Genomic DNA, 22,441 nt, shown 5'->3' with positions numbered 1-22,441 from the left:
GCAGATTTCAAGCAAAGTATTATAAGTCGCTTCAGTTCTTTGAGACTTCTCATGCATCAAGTAATCACTTAACACAATCTGTAGTCTTGCAACTATATGATAATTTTTTTTAAAGATTTTATTATTTTTTTATTTGACAGAGAGGGATCACAAGTAGGCAGAAAGGCAGGCAGAGAGAGAGGGGGAAGCAGGCTTCCCACTGAGCAGAGCGCCCGATGGGGGGCTCAATCCCAGGACCCTGAGATCATGACCTGAGCCAGAGGCAGAGGCTTAACCCACTGAGCCATCCAGGTGCCCCAACTATATGATAACTTTTAAAATTATTTTGAAACTCATCTATTTTAGAAATACCTGAGGTTAAAAATAGGTAACTTCCAGAACAGGGGAAAAAAAAATAAGTGGAATAAGAGTGTTTAAAATCAGAAACCACTGAGATAACAACGTCAAGTAGTAATGCTAACAAACCAACCTATTTTTGTGCACTAATGTTTTAAAACACTCTGTTCTTATCCATTTGGCCTACAAAGACAGATCTGTCTTCCAAGGAATTGTTTTATTATTGGCCCAAAGTACTACATTCAAGTTTAACGTGGTCTATTTTTGTATCAAGTGGTTGGTGATAAGTAATAGTCATCAGTTTGATAAAATTCAAAGTTGGCACAAATTGACTCCTATCCATATGAATAAGATAGGAGATGGTAGGGGCACCAGGGTGGCTCAGTTGGTTAAGCATCCTGCTCGATTTGGGCTCAGGTCATGATCTCAGAGTTGTGAGATCAAGCCCCACATTGGGCTCCTCACTGGAGATGGAGCCTACTTGGGATTCTCTCTCTCCCTCCCTCCGCACACAACACCCCCCCCACTACCACCCCCTCCCTGGCTTGTGCATGTGGGCTCTCTCTTAAAAAAAAGGTTTTTTAGGGGTGCCTGGGTGGCTCAGTTGGTTAAGCCTTCAGCTCAGTCATGATCCTAGAGTCCCAGGATCAAGTCCCGCATCAGGCTCCCTGCTCTGCAGGGAGTCTGCTTCTCCCTCTGACCCTCTCCTCTCTCGTGCTCTCTCTCTCACTCTCTCTCTCAAGTAAATAAATAAAATCTTAAAAAAAATTTTTTTTAAATAAAAAGGAGATGGTGTGAGTAGTTGTTCAGCACCTACCATGTGCAACACACTTCCCTGAGACCCCATCATGCGGAGAGGAATAAGACCTCTAGCCCCAAGAGGAAAAGAAAGCACAGGATTAACAAGTAGATGGGGCAGAACCTGGTAAACATCCCCCGATCACTACAGAGTCCCCCCGAAAATTCAGAGTAGGCTGAGAACACTACCACCTAATCAGAATGCCCTTGACTTAGGTCAGATTGGAATGAGAAGCCCTAGTGTAACCTCAGAATAAGAAGATTAAACTTCCTGAAGCCATAATACAGAGGAAGATATGCTTGCTGAAATAAACACCGTTAGCAATTGGGAACTGGTTGTTCGGTATTGGGTGCTGGGCTGTGTTCCCGGATAATATCCTGAGAGGGGATACACGTAGTTGGTGCCAGAATCAGGGTCCGTTTAACTTCTATTTGAAGATGTTATGACTGACCTTACCCCCATGTGGGATTAAATAGTGACCTCCCCCCACAATCATGTGATCCAGAACCTCAGAAGATGACGTTATTTGGGAACCGTGGTTACAGTTATATTTAGTTAAGAGGAGGTCATCCTGGAGGAGAGTGGGCCCTTAACCCAATATGACTGATGTCCTTACAAGATGGAAATTTGAACACAAAGATGAAGACACACAGGGAGGAGGCCATGGGAAGATGGATGCAGAGACCAGCTTGATGTATCTACAAGGAATGCCAGCAGATTCCAGAAGCAGAAAAGAGGCACGGAGAAGATCAACTCACAGAGAGCCCGGAAAGAATTCATCTTGCCAACATCCTGCTTCCAGACTGTGAGAGAACGAGTGTCTGTGTTTAAGCTACCCGGATTGTTGTACTTTTTACAGCAGCCCCAGGAGACGAATACGGTTAGTTGATTAGCATGCTTACAGATTCCATTATCAGGGCTCCACAGTCCTCCTCTGTTGGTATTCTGCCAGTCACGAGTAGTTTTCCATCTGGGGTCAACATGACGATTGCAGCTCCAGCCATCATGTCTGTATTCCAGTCAGTGTGAAGTAGAGAAGAAAGGCAAGGGGTTGCTCTCTTCCTTTAAGAACTCTTCCAGAAGTTACACAGGCCACGTCAGCTTGGCCAGAACTTAGCTGCATGGCCGCACCTCACAACACAGGCATCTTGGGAATATGTCTTCATTCTGGATGTGTGTCTGCTAGGAAAACTCAGGTGCAGAAACAGGGAAGAATGGCTTTTGGGGGGGGGACATTTCATCATCTCTGTGATAGTCTTCGAAAACCAAACCAGTGTAGTGAATGTAGCGAAAAACAATACTCACTTTACCCTGATTATAGTATGTTCAGATCGGGCAGAGCAGGGGCCCCAGGTGGCTCAGTCGGTTAAGTGTCCAACTCTTGATTTTTTTTTTAAAGATTTTATTTATTTATTTGACAGATAGAGATCACACATAGGCAGAGAGGCAGGCAGAGAGAGGAGGAAGCAGGCTCCCTGCTGAGCAGAGAGCCCGATGCAGGGCTCAATCCCAAAACCCAGGGATCATGACCTGAGCTGAAGGCAGAGGCTTTAACCCACTGAGCCACTCAGGCGCCCCAGCCGACTCTTGATTTCATCTCAGGTCGTGATCTTGGGGTCCTGGGATGGAACCCTGGGTTGAACTCTGTGTTCACCGAGGAGTCTGTCTCAGATTCTCTCTCTCCCTCTGTCCCTACCCTGCTCATGCTCTCTCTCTCAAATAAATAAAATCTTAAAAAAACAAAAAAAAAAAAAGGAATGGGCAGACAGAGGCCAGTATGGGCCAGTCAGAGGTGAAGGGAAGCAAAGGGAGGATGCTTATGTGTGTGTGTGTGTGTGTGTGTGTGTGCGCGCGCGCTTAGAATGCCACATAAAAACATGAATAAGGAAATGTATTTTATCCACTGCTCTGGCAACCATCTTACAACCAGCCTTAGGAGCAAACAGACTCTGCAAATGGCAGGGAAGGGGAGAAAAAGGCTTTGGGTGCTTGAGAAAATTGTCAAGTCATTGAATCAACCGACCCCGGCGCTCAACCCTGCTCCAAACTTCCTGTTTTACGAGCTAATTATTTTTCTGATTCTTTAAGCCAGGCTCACTTAGACGAGGTGCCGACATCATGCTCCCTGATGTAAACGATGTTAAAAATGTAGGAGAATTTTTGAATGCAGAATGTGACCGTGAACATCTGAACAGCCCTGGCAAATTTAAGAACTCTTATCTTCCTTCCTCTTTAGGAATTTCACTGGGGACTCAAATAACTTTATCTGGCAGGAACACACACATAGTTATTTCCAGGTAGCTTCTGATGGCCTGGCTGTGATGGAGGAATATTGGTTCTGTATTTAGGCACGGTTCAGGTGTGGGCTTGAGTGGAGGCAGGGAGAGAGAGAGATTCTCACGCATTGTTGGTGGGGATGCAAATTGATTCAATCTTTTTTGGGAGGGCAATTAAAAAGAAATTTAAGTGTACATCCTTTAAGTGTGCAACCTATAATCTGAGAATGAATCCTACAAATATATTTGTATAATGCAATTGTTCGAAAACAAACAGCAGGCCCCCAAATGGAGTCACTTGTGCTAAGCCCATCTCAGCAAACTAAAACTTAATACCTAACCTGACTGCGGCTTCCGCCTCTCGCAGGGACACAACTTATAACCACTCAGTCTGGAATTACCAGGGCAGCACTAGTGAGGTCGTCTGCTTGGTGGACCCCTGCAGTCCCCTGCAGGAAGGTGACCTTGCCTGAAAACAATGCTCATTGTGCTAGAAACTTTCTTTTCCTGCCCCCTTCTCCTTATAAAAGCTTTCCATTTTGTATAGCTCCCCAGAGCTGCTGTCTTGCTAGATGAGATGCTGCCCAATTCATGAATTGTTGAAGAAAGCCAATAAGATTTTTAAATTGTACTCAGTTGAGTTCTGTTGTTTTAGCCCAATATACATGCATACACTACTTAGTACAGCAGTACATGTAATAACAAATACTGAAAATAACCTAAATGTCTATCAGTAGGGATTGGGCAAATCATATGGCACTCATAATCTTGCAATGAAATCACTGAAAGAAAAGGAAATGCCCTCCATCTTATGATATGGAAAAAGATCTAGCTATCCCCTACAGTATGTGTTACCTAGACAGGGCGTGTCTGGATGTATTATGTGTGTCCTGCAGACAGCCCCCAACATACCATGATGCAAATTACAATTTTTTGATTCTATGGTAGTGGGAAAGGAATACACATAAAGTAGAAACCGCACTTTGAGTACTTGAATCTGGATCTTGTTTGGAGCTGGTAAGCTGTGGTCCCGTCCTCTCCCACAATGCTGGGCAGCGGCCTCAGCTCCCCGTCAGCCACGGGATTACGAGGGTCGAACAACTGATACACTAACACGGCGTTTTCTGTTCGTCACTCTCAGTACAGAAGTCAGTAAATTACATGGGGGTAGTCAACACTTCCTTATAAAATAGGCTTTGTGGTAGATTATTTTTCACAACTGGAGGCTCATGTCAGTGTTTGGAGCATGTTTAAGGTGGGCTGGGCTCAGCTATGGTGTTCAGTAGGTTAGGTGTGTAAATTGCATTTTTTTAAAAGATTTTATTTATTTATTTGACAGAGATCACAAGTAGGCAGAGAGGCAGGCAGAGAGAATGGAAGGGAAGCAGGCTCCCTGCTGAGCAGAGAGCCCGATGCTGGGCTCCATCCCAGGACCCTAGGATCATGACCTGAGCCAAAGGCAGAGGCTTTAACCCCTGAGCCACCTAGGCACCCCATAAATTGCATTTTTAACTTACAATATTTTCAACTTACTATGGGTTTATCAGGTTGTAACCTCATCTAAGTCGAGGAAGATACACATATATTTACATAGAAGTTAATAAATATAATACTTATTATATAATATATATTAACTTTTATATTGTAACAATATACATGTTAGCTAAAATATATGCAAATATGTTACATTTTATATTGTTCAGGAAACATGTATATCCTTAGTTCTGATACACACACATAAACACACATGTTTAAAGAATTTTGATTCTCTGCCTCACCTCATACAGAAAAAAATCTACCCGAGGAGAATAAAAGATTTAATGTAAAAAGCAAAAGTTATGACAATTTTTTAAAAGATTTTATTTATTTATTCGACAGAGAGAGAAGTCACAAGTAGGCAGAGAGGCAGGCAGAGAGAGAGAGGGGGAAACAGGCTCCCCGCTGAGCAGAGAGCCCAAAGCAGGGCTTAATCCTAGGACCCTGAAATCATGACCTGAGCTGAAGGCAGAGGCTCAACCCACTGAGCTACCCAGGCTCCCCAAGACAGTATTTTTTAAAGATTTTATTTATTTGTCAGAGAGAGAGATTGAGATCATAAGCAGGGAGAGGGGCAGGCAGAGGGAGAAGCAGGTTTCCCACTGAGCAAGGAGCATGATGTGGGACTCGATCCCAGATCATGACCTGAGCTGAAGGCAGACGCTTAACCAGCTGAGCCACCCAAGCGTCCCAAGAAAAATTTTTTTAAAGATTGACTTATTCACTGACCTCTACCTCTGAAACCAATAGTACCTTATATGTTAATTAATTGAATTTAAATTTTTTAAAATGGAAAAAAAAGATTTATTTTAGAGAGATAGATAGAGTGTAAGGGGGGGAATGGTAGGGGGGAGGGAGAGAATCTGAAGCAGACTCCCCACTAAAAACCTAGCCCAATGTGGGACTTGATCCCAGGACCCTGAGATCATGACCTGAGCTGAGTAAGTTGGACACTTACCCGACTGAGTCACCCAGGTGTCCCTAAAAATTTTATATGAAAATATAGGGGACTACTTTTGGGGCATCTGGCTGGCTCAGGGAGTTAAAGCCTCTGCCTTCACATCAGGTCACGATCTCAGAGTCCTGGGATCAAGCCCCACATCAGGCTCTCTGCTCAGCAGGGAGCCTGCTTCCCCCTCTCTCTCTGCCTGCCTCTCTGCCTACTTGTGATCTCTGTCAAATAAATAAATCAAATCTTTAAAAAAAAAGAAAAGAAAATATAGGGGACTACTTTTGACCTAAAGTTTTAAGAACATCTGTTCCTTACAAAGCACCTTTTTTGAAAATTTATTTTATCTATCTATGTATTTATTTATTTTATTCATTTGAGAGAGAAAGAGCACAAGCAAGGAGTAGGGTCAGAGGGTAGAGGGAGAAGCAGACTCCCTAATGAGCAGGGTGCCTGATGTAGGACTTGAATCCAGAACCCCAGGATTGTGACCTGACCTGAAGGTAGATGCTTAACTGACTGAGCCATCCAGGTGTCCCACAAACCACCACTTTTTTAAAAAGTGAGAAAAAAAAATAGGTCTCAGACTGGGAAAAGATATCACTCATATTTATATGTGAATATATTAAGAATCTCTGTAATCAATGTAAAAAATGAAAAACAATCCAACAGAATAATGGCTAAAAGATATAAAGAGGCAATCCACGTAAGAAGATACATTAAATAGCCATATGAAAAGAATCTCAAGCTCATTTGTCATCAGGAAAATGCAAATTAAAACCACAAGAGATTATTTCAAATCTTTCAGAAGGACAAATATTTAAGCATCTGATAATACCAAGTGTTGACAAGGATGCAGGAATATGAGGGCTGAGGTTGGGGCCGCCCCCTCAAGTGATAACGCCCGAGCCCTGTAAAGATCTGAAAACGTCTGGTCGGGGTGTGTGGTGGTCTAAATTTTCAGACCTCCTCTCTCCAGAAGATAGAGTTTAATTCCTCTTTCTTTGGATTTAGTGACTTAACTCCTAAGGAGTAGGTTTGGGAAAGGAGTGAGTTCCAGACCAGATTATAAAAACCATGGCAGCTTCCCCCTTGCTTGCTCTCCTGGATCTCTCATCCTGGAGGAAGTCAGCCAACTGCCAGGTTGTGAGGACACAGAAGCAGCCCAGTGAGAAGCCGGCCTGGCAAGGGTTGGAGGCTCCCTGCCAGCAGCCATGGGAGTGAGCGCTCTTGGGAAAGAATCCTCTAGCCTTGTGTAACTTACCTGGTTTATCATTATTATTATTGTTGTTGTTGTTGTTATTCTTCCCTGCTATAGACTGAATGTTTGTATCCCCTCCAGACTCATAAGTCAAAGCCCTAAGGTGTTGATATCGGGAGGTGGGGTCTTTGAGAGGCAGTTAGGTCATAAGGGCAGAGCCGTTATGAATGGGATTGGAGTCTTTAGAGAAAAGACCCCAGAAAGCCCCCATGTCCCTTCTGCTGTGTGAGGACACAGAGAGGGACGGCAGCTAGGAGCCAGGACGGCAGGCCCTCACTGGATCCTGAATCCACAGGTGCCTTGGTCTTGAACTTTCAGCCTCCAGAACTGTAAGAAATAAGTGTCTATGTCCTATAAGCCACCTAGCCTGTGGTGGTCTGTTAAAGCAGCCCACGTGGGCTAAGACACCCCCTTAACGAGAAATGTTAAATTATATTAAACTTCCAGTATAACATATTAATTATTTAATCTCTCCCTAAGAAGAGAAATTAAATTCTAAAGAATAAGATTTTGTCAGATAAGAGGCACCTGGATGGCTCAGTCAGTCAAGCGTCCTACACTTGATTCTGGCTAAGGTCATGATCTCAGGGTCCTGAGATAGATCCCCTCATTGGGCTCCCCGCTCAGCAGGGAGCCTGCTCAAGATTTTATCTCTTTCTCTCCCTCTGCCTCTCCCCACTGCACTCTCTCCTTACCTCTAAAATAAACTATTAAATCTTTAAAAAAAAAAAAGATATTGTCATAAGTTTGAGCTTTAGAGGGCCACAGACCATTGTAATGTCTGAGATTTTTTTTTACTCTTACGTGTAAGATCAAATTTTCATCCTCTTGGGGGCAATAAAGCTCCCATTGCGAAAGTATATTTTAGCCCCAGTCAGGCCCACAGATAGCCCCGGCTGGTATCTTGACTGCATGAGACCTCATGAGAGCCTTTGAGTCAGAAGACCTGGCTCTTCCATTCCTGGATCCTTGACCCTCAGAAACTGCGAGATAGTATGGTTTTCAGCCACTCAAGTTTTAGACCGATTTGTTACACAGCAATTGATAATTCAGACACGGGGGTCATGGTTCAGCATATGATGTGTACCATCTCAACTTGTCTAAGAGTCAAAGGACTGTCAGGGACCTTGTTTTGACTAGTGCCATGAAGAGAGGAGATACCTACCTTGCTTTGGGTTTCACACAGGCACCATGTCACAATAGATGTGAGCAAATTATTTTTAGGTTAAATCATACGAAGTTGTGTTTTTTGGACACAAAGTAATGAAACACCAACGATTTCGTGCAGTTCAACCTAGTGGCTGGCAAGAGTCTGGATGCGGAAAATCATACTCAACCGTTTTTTTAATAAAGATTTTATTTTATTTTTTATTTTAAAGGATTTTATTTATTTATTTGAAAGAGAGAGAGAGCATGAAAGAGGGGAGGGTCAGAGGAAGAAGCAGATGCCCAGCTGAGCAGGAAGCCCGATGTAGGACTCAATCCCAGGACTCGATCCCGGGACTCCAGGATCACGTCCTGAACCTAAGGCAGTCGCTTAACCAACTGAGCCACCCAGGCACCCAAGATTTTATTTATTTACTTATTAGAGAGAGAGCACAGTGGGCAGAGGGGCTGAGGGAAAGAGAGAAGGAGACTCACTGCTAAGCTGGGAGCCTGTTCCACGGCTTGATCCCAGGACCCCGGGATCATGACCTGAGCCAAAGGCAGACCTTTAACCAACTGAACCACACAGCACTCCGCACTCATCAGTTTTGTAGGAAGACCTATGCATTCTTTGAGTTTCAGTCGTGGTTGACTGCTGTAGCCCTGAGCTTTTCATTTACCTGGTCTCAATTCTCTAATCTGTGAAATGGGGATAATAACACTTTACTTCCTGTTCTCAGAAGAATACAGTATTACAACAAGCAATTAGCCGTAGCTCTTCTGATCCAGAGATCTGGAACTGCGCATTACTGCTGGTTAATACTCTGGGTGTATTTTTAGCTTGAAGACACGAAAATATAAGTGGCCGGTTTTCCTGGCAGGTAGTTTTCTAAGACAGATCTTTACAGGAATGAGTAGCTGGAAAGACAGATTTTCTGCAGGCAAGAGGTTGTATTTTTCTTCCCCTTGAGCAATACTCTTTGAGCATCTTCATTTGCTCTGTTTTGTGAAGACGAGGTCATATGTGAATACATTCAATTAGATAAAATTTGTCTTAGGACTTCGTGCATTTGGCATTAAACCCTGTGTGTGTGTGTGTGTGTGTGTGTGTGTGTGTGTGTGTGTGGTTTTGATCTTCTGTTTGCATTTTTATTGCCAAACCAGAAACACTGTATAAAGATAATATAATAGAAAAAAATACAAATTAATTTTCTTTTGCACTTAAGCTCCTTGAAATAAACACAGAAAGGAGAATTATCTTTAGCAGCCTGAAGCTTTGCTCCACCATGACAAAGGGAACATTTGAAACTAAAATTAACTTCCTCACCAAAGGTGCTAATTTTTGCATTTATGGTGTCCACGTAGTTACAAAGTGAAAAGTGCTGTGGTGCAACATTCAGAAAATTGATTTTAGGATGCCAGGAAGACTCATGGGTCCTAGGGCCCTGTGGACAACCAGTGAAATGCAAGATTTGTTGTGATGATTTCTGATCTCAGTTTATGATTTTTTTTTAAAAGATTTCATTTATTTACTTGAGAGAGAGAGAGCATGTGAGTGGGCGCAGGGAGGGGCAGAGAGAGAGAGAGAAACTCCACCAGACTTGCTGCTGGGCTTGGAGTCTGATGTGGGGCTTGATCTCACCACCCTAGAATCGTGGCCCAGGTCGAAACCAAGAGCTGGACGCTTACCCAAATGCACTACCCAGAGGTCCCCCAGTTTATGATTTTTGACAGAATAATGATAGTTTAAGATATGAGAAGAAAACTCATTATACTTAAATTATGGAATCTCTTATAGAAGGTAACAACATGAAAATCTCCAACATGCAGTTGTCATCCTTAACATTTGGGGGAGATCAACAAAATACTCTAACCCTTTTGATGGCGAGATATTTATTCAAACGCAGTAGTTGTCCTTATGACTGCTTTGAACTGAAATGCTTTGTTCTTAGACAAGGTGGTAGAGGGGCACCTGGGTGGCTCAGTCGTTAAGTGTCTGTCTTCAGCTCAGGTCATGATCTCAGGGTCCTGGGATCAAGCCCCGCATCGGGCTCCCTGCTCTGTGGGGAGCCTGCTTCTCCCTCTGCCTCCCCCATCCCCAACCCTACTCCTGCTTGTGCTCATTCTCTCTCTCTCAAATAAATAAATCTTTAAAAAAGGGTGGGGGGAGGCAGACTAGACTTTTGCTGCCTAGAATTCAAACGCCATTCTAATTTGGGGAATCTTAAGGCAGATTCTGAGCCCCTTCTCCCGATACAGAACCAAAGAGGCAGTGCTGTGCCCTCTCGAGGGTCCCCAGTATCTGGGGCACGGCCCTGTGACCGAGGCTGAGCAATTGGATGACCCTCTTGGGACTTAGAACTTTGAGGAAGGAAAAGGCCCAAGCAGGGCTAAAAAAGATCCCCGAGGAAGCAAGAATGCGAGAAGTCCGAGGGTGTCCACAAGCGTCCAGTGACATAAGGCCAGGCCATAATTCATTCCCATCCTTTGCGGAGCCCGGTGTCTCCAGCGATGTGTTTTCCCAGGGTCCTTGCCCTTATCAGTGTCCCCTCTGAAGTTATCTTAAGTCTTACTCTCTCTGATAAAGGCAATGTTCTCCCCACCTTCCAACCACCAGATTTATGCCCCTGGGAAGGGAACAAAAAAATGTGCTGTGGGCCCCTCTCCTTTTCTCTTTATCCTTGTTGGTTTTCATCTTCTCACTACCATTTTGGGTAAGACTTAAGAAGGGATTAATGATAAATATGTAGTGAGTTTTCCAGCGTGCTGGAAATTGAAGATATAATACAATGAATTCCCACCTACTATAAGCCATCACTTAGATTCAACAATTGCTAATATTGTGCCACTTAGTTTATCTGTGTGTGTATGCATTGCTGAACTATTTGAAATTAAACTGTAAACATCATGGGGGGCCCCTGGCTGGCTCAGTCAGGAGCATGTGCAGCTCTTGATCTCAGGGTCGTGAGTTTGAGCCCCACAATGGGGGGAGAGTTTACTTAAAAAAATAAATAAATTGTAGGGGCGCCTGGATGGCCCAGTCGGTTGAGTGTCTGACTCTTGATTTCAGCTCAAGTCATGATCTCGGGGTCTTGAGATCAAGTCCCACATCAGGCTCTGTGCTCAGCAGGGAATCTGCTTGAGATTCTCTCCCTCCGCCCCTCCCCCCGCACTCTCATTCTCTCTCTCAAGTAAATAAATCTTATTAAATGAATAAATATATTGTAGACATCACGATACTTCACCCCTATATACTTCAGTGTCCATTTTCTTGGAATGAGGACATTCCCCCTAGATAACCACAATAGCATCTGGGTCCCCAAGAAAATCAGGAATCTAATCAAAGTTCATACCCTTGGTTATTACATCCCTTTATTCTCTTTTGATCAAGAACAACTAGCCCCTCCCTCCCAGGATGATTTTTGTTTCTTTTAACCTTTCTGTTTTGAAATATCGATTCATGGAGATTGCAGATGAATGTACAGGAAAGTCCCATAAACCCCTCGCCCCAGTTTCCCGAGTTTGCATCTTCTACAACCACAGCATAATATCAAGGAAAGAAATAGACATTGGTACAATCCAGGAAGTTTCTCAGATTTCTCTAGTTATACATGTACTCATTTATGTGTGTTGTAGCTCTGTGCAAAATTTTAATGACAGATTTGAGATATAACTCATATAAATTAAATTCACCATTTCAAAATTTATAATTCGGTGGTCTTAGCATATTCACAGAGTAGTGAAACCATCACCACCATCAATTTTAGGACATTTTCATCAAGCCCAAAAGAAACCCTGTATCCGTTAGCTGTTTCTTCTGTTTTCTTCTCCCCACCCCCTGCGCTGGTGAACATGGGTCAACTTTGTATCTCTATTGGTAAACGCCTATTTATTTATTATGCCATTTCATGTAAATGGACTCATACAGTGTGTGGTCTTCAGTATGTGGCTTCTTTCACTCAGCATCATGTTTTCAAAATTCATCCTTGTTTTATTTTATTTTTTTTATTTTTTTAAAGATTTTATTTATTTATCTGACTGAGAGAGAGATCACAAGTAGGCAGAGAGAGAGGGGGAAGGGAGAGAGAGAGCCTGATGTGGGGCTTGATCCCAGGACCCTGAGCCATGACCCAGCCATGACCCAGAACCCATGACCCATGAGATCATGACCTGAGCCAAAGACAGAGGCTTAACCCACTGAGCCAGTCCGGCGCCCTGTCATTGACCCATTTTAATTTGTATATGGCATTAAGTAGGGGTCTAACCTCATTCTTTTACAAGTAGATATCCTTTTATCCCAGCACTATTTGTTGAAAAGTTGATTCCTTCCCCGCATTGAATGGTTTTGCAAAAGATCACCCTGTCAAAAATCAATTAATCATGGGGTGCCTGGGTGGCTCAGTGAGTTAAGCCTCTGCCTTCGGCTCAGATCACGATCTTTAAAGTCTTTAAAAAAAAATCAATTGATCCTAAAAAGAAAGTTTTTTTCCTGGACTCTCACTTCTATTCCATTGGTCTATGTACTTTTTTTTTTTTTAATATTTTATTTATTTAATTGTCAGAGAGAGAGAGCACAAGCAGAAGCAGGGGGAGCAGGAGGCAGAGAGGCAGGCAGAGGGAGAAGCAGGCTCCCTGCTGAGCAGGGAGCTCGATGTGGGACTCAATCCTAGGACCCCAGGATCATGACCGGAGCCGAAGGCAGATGCTTAACTCACTGAGCCACCCAGGTATGCCTATATGTCTGTCCTTGTGCCGATACTAACCTGCCTTGTTTACTGTAGTTTTATAGTAGGTTTTGAATTTGGGAAGTGTGAATGTTCCAATTTTGTTCTTGTTTCTTTTTAAGATTGTTTTTGGCTGTTCAGAGTCTCTTGCAATTCCATATGAATTTTAGGATTAGCTTTTTCACTTCTGAAAAAGTCTGGTTGGGATTTTAATAAGAATTGTGTTAAATCTGGGGAGCTTTGAGGAGATTTGCCATCTTAACAACACTAAGTCTTCCATTGCATGAATGTGGGACTTTTCATTTATTTAGTCTTTAATTTCTTTTTGTTTTAAGTTTTATTAATTTAAGTAATCTCTACCCCCAACACAGGGCTGGAACTCACGACCCCAAAGATAAGAGTCTCACACTCCACCCACTGAGCCAGCCAGGTGCCTCTAGTCTTTAATTTCTTTCAACAATATTTTGTAGTTATTTAGTGTTTAACTATCTCCTTTTCAAAATACGATTGAATAGGGGAGCCTGGGTGGCTCAGTTGGTTGCGTGTCTGACCCTTGGTTTTGGCTCAGGTCATAATCTCAGGGTTGTGGGTTCAAGCACTGCATGGGGCTCTGTGCTCAGTGGGGAGTCTGCTTGTGGTTCTCTCTTCCTTCTCCCTCTGCCTCTCCTCACCATGTGCTCTCCCTCTCTCAAAATAGATAAATATATATTTTTTAAGATTTTATTTATTTATTTGACAGACAGAGATCACAAGTAGGCAGAGAGGCAGGCAGAGAGAGAGGAGGAAGCAGGCTCCCTGCTGAGCAGAGAGCCTGATGAGGGGCTCCATCCCAGGATCCTGAGATCATGACCTGAGCCAAAGGCAGAGGCTTTAACCCACTGAGCCACCCAGGCACCCCTCAAAATAAAGACATCTTTAAAAAAAAATGCAATTGACTAGCTAAGAAAACTGGGCCTGTCCTGCCTTCTGAATTTATTATTTAACTTTCCCCCTAGCCCCTACATTTCTCATAAACTAGAAGCTAGCCCTAAAGGCATGATTACTTTCAGGTTCAATTATTGTGGGGGGAATACTTCACAGATGGCGCTGTGTCCTTACATTGTAATATATTCAGACCCATATAAAGGTTGGTTGTCCCATGGAAGAGTTTTGAGTAGGAGAGTTGTATCAACTTTGCCTTATAAAAAAGGTCATTCTGATAACAAGACAAATAAGGGATTGAAAGTCAATAATGTGAGTCAAGACCAACAATCACATGTTGCTATTATCCAGAAGGGAAGACACAACTTTTTGCATTGCTATTGTCCCATAATGATGGTGGTCTAGCCTAAAATGGCAGGAAGGATAGAGAAGGATAGATGCATTAACCACAAATATGATAGAATTGACAGAATTTAGTGACCAACTGCAGGAATTGGACCTACTTGCATGTGGATAGGAATGAATGAATTAAACAGCCTAGGGGAGGAATTAGAGTTCAGTATTGCATATGTGCACTTTATACCTATGACATAATCAAGAAGTATTTATTGAATAAATTGAAGTGACAATATCCAACATCCATTTGTATGTACTAATTTGAAATTCAAGAATTATGGGCTGGAGTGTGGATTTGGGGATTATTCGGACATGGATAGTCATTGAAAACAAGTAAATTGGTGAGATAACACAGAGAAAAAAATGATGGGTGGGAAGAGAAGAGGGAGCTAGAATAGATCCCGGAGGTACATCAATGTTAAGGGGTAGTTAGAGAGAGTCCTGAAAAAGAAATTGAGAAGGACTAGCCTGAGAAGTAGGAGGAAAACAAGAAGGGTATGATGCCATAGAAGACGAAGGATGAGAAAGGGATATGGAAAGAGGATGTATCAGTTAGCTATTGCTGAGTAACAACCCACCTCAAGACAGTGCATTAAAAGCACAACCATTTATGTAGCTCATAATTCTGTAAATTGGAAATTTAGGCTGTGCTTAGATGCGGGGTGCTTCTGATCTCAGTTGGGCTCCCTGACAAATCGCAAAGACAATCAGTTACAGGTTCTCTAGGTAGCTCTTCTCATGGATTTCGGCATGTATAATTGTAGCCATTTTTTGCAATATACCAAAGAGAGAACAACCAACAGTGAAAATGCTGCTAAAAGGTCAAGTAGGTGAAATTCTTGTCTCCACTGCTTAGCTGAAACTCCTATTACCAGAGCCATCAGTAATAGCCACGTCAGTAAGTTCATTAAATGACCCAGTGTTCGTTGATGATATTGGCAGTAACCACTTCAGGTAAGCCATGTGGCCGGATTGCAATGGGGAAACAGTGGCATCAGGCATAGAGAGCTTGTTCAAGAAGCTTGGCTGGAAAAGTGAAGATGTGTTGATGGAGGGTTTTGTTCTATTTATTTTGTTTTCAAGATAAAGGAGTTTGAATATATTTACATGTTAATGAGGAGTCAGTAGAGACAAATAGGGTGAAGATACTGGGGAAAAAGTGCATAATTCATATGTTTGGCATTAATGTTCAATTTGAGACCTACCCAGGTATGCAGAAGGTTAAACAAGAAAGAATATGACAGGGGCGCCTGGGTGGTTCAGTTGGTTGGGCATCTGACTCCTGATTTTGGCTCAGGTCATGATCTCAGGGTCGAGGGATTGAGCTCTGTGTCATCAGGCTCCCCACTCAGTGGGGAGTCTGCTTCTCTCCCTCTTCCTCTCCCTCTGTCCTTCCCCTGATCTCTCTCTCTTTCAAATAAATAAATCTTGGGGTGCCTGGGTGGCTCAGTGGGTCAAAGCCTCTGCCTTCGGCTCAGGTCATGATCCCCAGGGTCCTGGGATCAAGCCCCGCATCAGGCTCTCTGCTCGGCAGGGAGCCTGCTTCCCCCTCTCTCTCTGCCTGCCTCTCTGCACTTGTGATCTCCGTCTGTCAGATAAATAAATAAATAAATCTTTTTAAAAAAATTAAAATAAATAAATCTTAAAAAAAAGAAAATGAGGCTTCTCCCTTTCCTTCTGCCTGCCACACCCCTCCCCCTGCTTGTGCTTGGCTCTCTGTCATACAGATGGATGAATTAAGGATGAATTCCACCTTCCAACTGGGTGGCTTAACAGTAGTCTTCTCTCTTTACTGTGATCAGTATTTCTGTGTCAGAAGTTCCTGGTGATTGTCTTCTAGAAAATTTCCCCCTGGACCTGCCTTATCAAGACTCCATGACAATATCTTCATTCTCAATATATTTCTCAATTCCATATACTTTTTAAACTTGTGACCTGCACCTGACCTACATAAGAATTCCTATTTTGAAATTTTCTCTATTTAAGGTGTTCACCTCTTCAGTCAGAATTTGTGGTTGTGTTCTTTGCTTCACACCATGGAAAAAAGGACAAAACATGAGAAATTCTTTTCTTTCCAGTAAATACTTCCATACTTACTTACAGAAGAAGAAAAGATACTATGGAAATCCAAAATGAGCATCTAAATTCGTTCCTTGGGAGCATTCAAGAAAAAGGTCAGGCACATCTACGAACATAAGAACATGTATTTCCAATTGATGATCCCACACAGTGGATTCAAAGCAAAGAAGAATGAAACCTTTATCAGAACAAGGAAAGAAAAAAGAACCAGACTTTTGGCTGCTTCTCAAAAGGATTCACTTCAATGTGTGATTCTAATAAACACATCACTGAGGAAAAGGTGATTGGATTGAAAAAAAAAAAAAAAGAAAAGAAAATGATAACCTACCTTATCTAGTACAGTCCAGAGCATGAGATGATTTGTATATGAAAATGCTACACGTGCTTGTATTATATGTGGATTATTCATATTACGAAATGCAAGGGTCATTTGAGGACTCTCCACTTAGTGAGAAAACTCCTGTAAGAAGCTTTTGGTCTCCCCCAAACCCATGTCCACCTTGGCACAGGACTCAGAACTATGTGGCATCTCCCCAAAGCAAATTTCAAATTGACAAAGCATTAACAAGTGATGTACATTTGCTGAAATATTTGGAGTAAAATATACTTACACATAACATACAGAAAAGCAATAAAAATCCTCAGTAGCCATTTTTAGTTTCTTTTTTTTTTTTAAGATTTCATTTATTCATTTGTCAGACAGAGATCACAAGCAGGCAGAGAGGCAGGCAGAGAGAGAGGGGGAAGCAGCCTCCCCGCTGAGCAGAGAGCCCCTGAGGGGCTTGATTCCAGGACCCTGACACCACGACCTGAGCCAAAGGCAGAGGCCCAACCCACTGAGCCACCTAGGCGCCCCCCTTTTTAGTTTCTTTAAAGCATTTCTTTGCAACCAGGATGGGAGCCCTCAAATATTTATTTTATTTTTAAAGATTTTATTTATTTATTTGACAGACAGAGATCACAAGTAGTCAGAGAGGCAGGCAGAGAGAGAGATGGGGAAGTGGGCTGAGGGGCCCAATCCCAGGACCCTGAGATCACGACCCGAGCCGAAGGCAAAGGCTTTAATGAACTGAGCCACCCAGGCGCCCCAAGTATTTATTTTATTGTTCTAAGTATTCAAATATTTGCCCCAGATGAATAGGTCTCTTCTTTGGATAGGAGTTGTGTTCTTTCCATCGTTCTCTTCTGCCTCCTTGGCCTGTTGGTTTTTGTCTTCGTGTTCATTAATTACCTCAGGGTAACAACATAGCTGCTTTGGCTCCAGATGGCACATCAGTGTTTGCCTCCACTGATCAGGGAAGGAAAGTCTTTCCCAGAAGGGCCTCCAGCTGACTTTCCTAGGGAAAGTCTGAGTAAGTGAGCATAAAGTGCTGGGCACATTGCCATGTCCAGTATAATTGGGGCTTGTTAACTAAGAAAGGGGGAGGGAATCTTGGGGGAGGCAATCAGCAATGTCCACCACAGCTGACTGAGTTCTTGGAGGGTGGCTGTTCTGGTTCTGCGTCCAAGTGTTTGCGTGGAGTCTGCTCCGAACATATGCTATTCCTTGGCTCAGTCAGTGCCTCCTCCTGCTGCCTCAGGCTCCCCTCCTCCCACGGGCACCGCAGGGACTTCTGAGGCTCTGCCACCTTGCGATGCTGCCCCCGTGGCTCCCAGAGCAAGCACAAAGCTCTCAACCAGCCATTCATGCCACTGAGCGTCTAAGTGAGGCCCAGAAGCACAAACCAGATCTCCTTTATGCCTGAACTTGCCGGCCATCTTCCTAACAATGTTGGCATAGAGCTACCAGCCTGCCTGCAGGCTCTCTTCCAGACTCTTAAATGTGGACTGGGGACGAAGTCTTCTGTTCTGGGAGCCACCCCTCCTCCTTGCCCCAGATCTCAACCTGTGGATCTGTCCTCCTCCCCCGACTCTCTTCTTCATTCTTCCTCGTCAGCTCCCAGGCCTGGAAGGACGCCATTCTCTTATTCCTTCTGTGTCACACCCTTTCTTCCCATCTCCAGCCTCCTAGCTAAGCCTTAATGCTAGAAAGGAGTTTCTTCTGCACATCACAGCGGAAACTTGAAGGTCTTCCGGGCCCTTGGTATGACAAATGAGAGGTAAAGGGTTTTTAATAATTCTTTCTCACTTGACAATGCTAGAAGCCATTCTTTTCCTCTGCAAAGTCCTGTTTTGTGTTAGAGAACACTGTGACTGCAATCGATGTCCCTGAGTGTACACTTAGAAATGGTTAAACTGGGAAATTCTATGTTATATATTTTTTAACCACAATAAAAAAGTTAATAATATACTAAGACCCATTAAATTATATACTTTTTTTTTTTTTTAAGAGAGGGAGAAAGAGGAGGGTGGAGGTGGGGAGGGACAGAAGGAGAGAGAATCTCAAGCAGTCTTCCTGCTGAGCACGGAGACCAACATGGGGCTCCATCCAATGACCTTGAGGTCATGACCGACTGAACACCCCCAAGGCACCCTGAGCTATATACTTTAAAATGGGTGAATTGTAAGGTAAGTGAATTACATGTCAATAAAGCTGTTGAAAAGATCCTATTTTGGGGGTGCCTGGGTGGCTCAGTCGGTTAAGCTGCTGCCTTTGGCTCAGGTCATGCTCCCAGGGTCCTGCGATCAAGCCCCACATTGGGCTCCCTGCTCGGCAGAGAGCCTGCTTCTCCCTCTCCCTCTGCCTGCCCCTCTGCCTATTTCTGCTCTATCTCTCTGTCAGATAAATAAATAAAACCTTTAAAAAAAAAAAAGGGGGGGGCAGTGAACTCTAACAGCAAATTCTTTAAAAAAAAAAATCCTATTTTTGGGGGCGCCTGGATGGCTCAGTCCATTAAGTGTCTGCCTTCAGCTCAGGTCATGATCCCAGGGCCCTGGAATCAAGCCCCACGTCGGGCTCTCTCTCTGCTGCTCCCCCTGCTTGTGCTCTCCCCCTCCCGCCCTCCCCCCCCCATCAAATAAATAGATAAAATCTTTTAAAAAAAGATCCGATTTTGAATGTCAAAACCTGAATATTAATTTCTTCTTTTTCTCTCCTCTTCTTGGCTAATAATCCGACTTCTCTTTCACTCCCACCTCACCAGTCACTGCAAGCAGAGGACTTGCACCGTCCAGGGTCAGGATCAGCTATGATGAAAGACAAGGCAAGAAAAGCATATTAATATTTTGTTTTCTATAAATACTTTCATTAAAGAGTTATCTGCACCTCTCTCCCTTATTAAAAAAAAAAGGCCTGTTACACACTGTTTTGTCTCTTTCTTTTTTTTTTTTTTAAAGATTTTATTTATTTACTTGACAGAGAGAGACAAGGTGAGAGAGGGGAGCAGAAGAGGGAGAAGCAGGCTTCCCACACAGCAGGGAGCCCAGTGCGGGGCTTGATCCCAGGACCGTGGGATCATGACCTGAGCCGAAGGCAGAGGCTTTAACCCACTGAGCCACCCAGGCACCCTGCCTCTTTCTTTTTGTTGTTTAAACTCTTTTACCCAGGAAATCCTGATACCAGTCTCACTGACCACCATTAAGAGTATCCCAAGTATATCCAACTGACCTGTTTACAAGTTCTAAACCTACACCCAGAAAAACACACACACATATCCTCACTCAACCTGTGAGGCGTGCAGTCAGTGAAGTTAGTATGACAGAGTTAAGTGAACTAGTTAATCGGTATTAACATTTTTTAGTTGAAATCACAGAGACTAGCTGGTGTCTCCAGGTCATAGGATTGAGGATAGTATTAGATTTGCCTATTTGGGGGCACCTGGGTGGCTCAGTGGGTTAAGCGTCTGCCTTCAGCTCAGGCCATGATCCCAGAGTCCTGGGATCAAGTCCCGCATCTGACTCCTTGCTCATCAGGGCACCTGCTGCTCCCCCTGCTTGTACTTGCTCTCTCTTTCTCTGACAAATAAATAAATAAAAATAAAATCTTAAAAAAAAAAAAAAAGATGTGCCAATTTTGTTTGGGCCTTTCCTTTTAGAAGGTGTCTGAATGTGAGCCATTTTCTCAGAGCCCTGCCAGGGGCTGGCAAGGCCCTGTGCACCTTCCCTTGGACTTATAGTCCAGATTCCATTTTTGGTATTTTTGTCCAGTGAGACTTCAGACCCAATACAGTTGTGGTTCCCCACCCCCCTTGCCAGGTTGAACACCTAAGAAAAAGCTGGGTCTGTAAAAAAATAGAATATTAGAGTTAGGAAGGCCTGACTGGCTCAGTCAGTAAAGCCTGTGACCCTTGATCTCGGGGCTGTGACTTTGAGCCCCATGTTGGGTATAGAAGTGACTTAAAATCTTAAAAAATATATAAAATAATATCTATCTTTTCCAAAATCTCCTACCTACCTGGTTATCATCCATTCTCTGCTCGACTTTTTTTGCAGGGGGGAACATTTATTTATTTATTTATTTGAAGGATTTAATTAATTAATTAATTTGACAGAGAGATCACAAGTAGGCCGAGTGGCAGGCAGAGAGAGAGGAGGAAGCAGGCTCCCCACTGAGCAGAGAGCCCGATGCGGGGCTCAATCCCAGGACCCTGGGATCATGACCTTAGCCCAAGGCAGAGGCTTAACCCACTGAGCCACCCAGGTGCCCCGAGGGGGACCATTTATTACTTCTATCTATCTAGCTAGCTATTTATTTATTTACTTATATTGATATATTTATTTATATCTCATTTATTTATATTTATTTACACATACTCGTTTATTTTAATACTTAGTAATTTAAATTTTTATTGAAATAATATGCAAATAGCATGAAATCAACCATTTTTAAAAGATTTTATTTATCTATTTGAGAGAGAGAGAGAGCAGGAGCTGGGGAAGGGACAGAGGGAGAGGGATAATCAGACTCCTCATTGAGCTTGTCCGGCTTGATCCCAGGACCTTGAGATCATGACCTGAGCCAAATTCAGACACTTGACCAACTGATCCATCCAGGCGCTCCCAAAATCAGCCATTTTAAAGCGTGCAACTTGGTAGCATTTAGTACATTCACAATGTTGTGTGACCAACACCGCTGTCTGGTTGCAAACACTTGAATCACTCCAAAAGGAGACCCTGCACCCTTTAAGCTGTTGCTCCCACCTACTACCCAGCGCCCCCAGCCTCTGACAACCACCATTTACTTTCTGTCTCCATGTATTAACTTATTCTGGATATTTCTTATTCTTTTTTAAAATATTTTATTTATTTATTCAACAGAGAGAGAACGAGCACAAGTAGGGGGACAGCAGGCAGAGGGAGAGGGAGAAGCAGGCTCCCCCCTGAACAGGGAGCCCAATGTAGGCAGGACTCGATCCCAGGACCCTGGGATCATGACCTGAGCCAAAGGCAGAGGCCCAACCGACTGAGCCACCCAGGCACCCCTGGATATTTCCTATAGATGGAGACACAATATGCAGTCTTTTGTGTCTGGCTTCTTTCACTCAGCACCGTGTTTTTGAGGTTGATTCGGCTTGTAGCATGGGTCACTACTTCATTTTTTTTTCTCTTGATTGGTACTATCTCACTGTATTTATATTCCATACTTTTTTTAACCTATTCATCTGCCGATGAACATTTGGCTGTTTCTATCTTTTGGCTATTATAAATTGTACTGCTGTGAACATGTGTGTACATGTATTTGGTTGAGTCTGCTTGTTTTTTTGATGAAGATAGGATCAGCTTTTCATGCACTCAACAAATATTTGTTGAATTAGGTTTGAATGGCTGCATCAACCACTGATTTCACCAATGTTTTGCTTTACTGGAGAAAAGTCACAGAATCTTAAAAATGTTTGTGGTAGGAACTTGATAAGTCATCTTGTTCAATCCCCTCTTCATGAAACTACAAGCACTCAAAGCACCAGTCTATTTAGAAGACCTAAAATACAGTTTGCATCATGATGTGTGGTGCTCTGTTGATATTGTTCTTTGTTAACTCAATGTGTAAATGCGGCTTTTGTTGTCACAAGATTGTTCCCTTTGAGAAGTGACGGTAGGAATCTAAATTTAGCTTGTCATTCTCTCATCATTTTGCTTTTT

The sequence above is a fragment of the Lontra canadensis genome, unplaced genomic scaffold (assembly GCF_010015895.1).
Source record: "Lontra canadensis isolate GAN:19392208 unplaced genomic scaffold, GSC_riverotter_1.0 scaffold58, whole genome shotgun sequence".
NCBI lineage: Eukaryota > Metazoa > Chordata > Mammalia > Carnivora > Mustelidae > Lontra > Lontra canadensis.
Note: the sequence above shows the minus strand (reverse complement) of the source record.